The sequence below is a fragment of the Aegilops tauschii genome, chromosome 7, assembly GCF_002575655.3.
Source record: "Aegilops tauschii subsp. strangulata cultivar AL8/78 chromosome 7, Aet v6.0, whole genome shotgun sequence".
Taxonomy (NCBI): domain Eukaryota; kingdom Viridiplantae; phylum Streptophyta; class Magnoliopsida; order Poales; family Poaceae; genus Aegilops; species Aegilops tauschii.
This window is the reverse complement of record NC_053041.3, coordinates 514532051-514534448: the sequence shown is the minus strand read 5'-3', so window position 1 is coordinate 514534448 and position 2398 is coordinate 514532051. Positions and strand designations below refer to the sequence as shown.

The 2398-nt window shown below is 42.1% G+C and overlaps 1 long non-coding RNA gene across 2 annotated transcripts; it reads right to left on the bottom strand.

The window, feature by feature from the left end:
• Positions 1 to 215: 215 nt before the first annotated feature.
• LOC120969476 (uncharacterized) lies at positions 216 to 1720 on the bottom strand. Of its 2 annotated transcripts, XR_006667047.1 has the most exons (3): positions 1361 to 1720; positions 1007 to 1032; positions 216 to 600 (listed from the first exon to the last, which is right to left on the bottom strand). It is a non-coding gene; the product is annotated as an uncharacterized lncRNA (long non-coding RNA). The 2 variants fall into 2 exon arrangements; XR_005763742.1 differs by lacking the exon at positions 1007 to 1032.
• Positions 1721 to 2398: the final 678 nt, after the last annotated feature.

The window sequence follows — 2398 nt, the reverse complement described above, 5'->3', positions numbered from 1 at the left end:
TCCATAAACTGTAACACAATAATTCATGATGGTCAATCACCCTAGTAACACATTTGATAGTAAAAAAAACAAAGCAGGCCTGATGTACCATGCTGGAGCACATAATCATTTTGCATTCACTAAGTATGCACGGGTCATGGTTTAAATTTTCCCGCGTAAGAAAGTAAGGAAGAGACATATTTTCTCCACTTCATTCTAACAAAGATAAAAGCAGGTTTTGCAAATCATAAGGATACTCCAGAGATCAAATCCAAATACATAGACACATTGCACCTTACAGTAAGATTAATGTTCAAGTCAGAACAATAGGACTGCACTATTAACAACAAAAACAGATTTGAACACAAAAGATTTGAACACAAATTTACATAAACAAGTTTTCAACCTTAGTACAGAGTACTACAGATACATCATCTTGCATATCAAATCTACTTTCATATACATTAGTATCTTCCACATTTTTAAAGGAATATTAGCTTCCTCTGCCACAGAATTGTCCAGTCTGCATATTCCATTTGATTGTTGATATTAATCACAACTTCTATCACCTCCTGAAAATTCCGGTGGACCCAACAATCATTGGCGTCATTATAATATCTCCTGTCAAAACAACACAAATACACAACTGAAACTTTGAGAATACAATGAAAAGCAGAAATATCATAAACTAGAAGGAAGAACCGTCCTTTTCTTGGAATACTCACGACAATAACAAGTTCATGTGTACAACAATGGAGAACTATACATACACAATTTACTAAAATATAAAGCCTCCAAGTTTATGTTATTGATCAAGATGCACATTATAATTAACCTCTAATTAAGAGCATGTCATTTTGAATGCTGCCTAGTGAACATTATTTACTACTGGCATTGCTGACATAACAGAAAAAATGGAAGGGGAAAAACACTATGTTATTCAGCATTAATGTCCAAACTGAAGCAGATTGCACAGCAAATCAAACAAAATAACAGATAGGTTAATTAAGAAATTGCTAATCCATACCATTTTTAAGAGTTAAATTGTCTCAGCTGCAAAACAGAAAGGACATGCGTGTTAATTTAGAATTCATGGGATCATTCTTCTATACTGATTCGAGGCAAGAAGAATTAAAGAAGAACTCCAAAATACAAGTTACAACTAACATCATATGACAATAGTACATGCATCCACTAAGATCAGTGACAAATGCTAGTAGAACCCTGATTCTCCACTAAAATCATATGAACATATAGGCAAGATAAGCAAAAATGAAACAACAAGTCACCAACAATACATCCAAGTTCCCTTGCACATACAGAACAGTGCACAAAGAATGAAACAAAAATTCAATACAAATGATGGGAGATGGGAGCGAACTGGAGAAGACGCCGCCGAGATGGACAGACGGTCACCCGCTGAGTTGCCAATGTGGAGAGTTGGGACGATGTCGAAGGCTCGAAGCTCGAATCGAAGGTGGGTGGGCGCTGGGCGGAGGATGGGCGACAGCGCGACAGTCGGCGGTCAGTGCGAAGGCGAGGGCGGAGATGCGGGAGATGCCAGCCGCCGCAGGAGTCGGCGTCGGGGGTGGCCGGGTGGGGGAGAAGATGCAGTGGGCGGTGGCACCGGCGGCGTCTCAGCGCTTAGATGAATAGCGGCGGCGGCGTCTCAGCGCTCAGATGAACAGCGGCGGCGACGGCTGAGTCGGGGTGGGAGGGCAGGCGCTTAGGTCTTGTATAAGTCTTGCGTGCGTGCGGTGCGGGGCTGAGGGCGTGGGATGAGTGGACTTCTACCGGGCCGGAGCTGGGGAGAGTTTGGGCTGGGATAATTTCGGCAATTTCGGTTAAAAGGGTAAAATTCTCAAAATCTACTAAAAACAATAATTCAGAAGAAAAAGTAGGCCAGCTAACTGAATTTCCCTGTACACAGTGAAAAACTCGAATGGCCGAAATTCGATTTTTTCGGTTTCTGTTTAGTTTTTAGTTAGTCAATTTTTATGCCCACCCCTATTCTTATATTTTCTATCAAAAAAAAGGACAATGAACAGAGATGCTCATATAGGAGTGGTTGCTTAGGTGTGGACTCATCTTGACAGAGGCGGAGCGGCGACCTACTCCCTATATTCTGACGATCTCGCATTGTTGCTCCGAAGAGCACCGCCAAACCAAGGACAAGCCCAACATCACCAATATTGGAGGAAAACAAAGATCGAAAGCTTGCAGCTATGTGACAATAGGCATGCAGAAGCAGATGGGAAAGACAAATAAAAATGATTTTGGACTCACTGTATTCCACTACACATAGCTCTTATAGAGATCTGAACCCCAATGAGTTCTTGGCCTCGATGATGGCCGCCGATGCGGCCTTCCTCTCCAAGACACGCGTCACCAGTGCTCCATCTCTCGAGATCTAGGACGT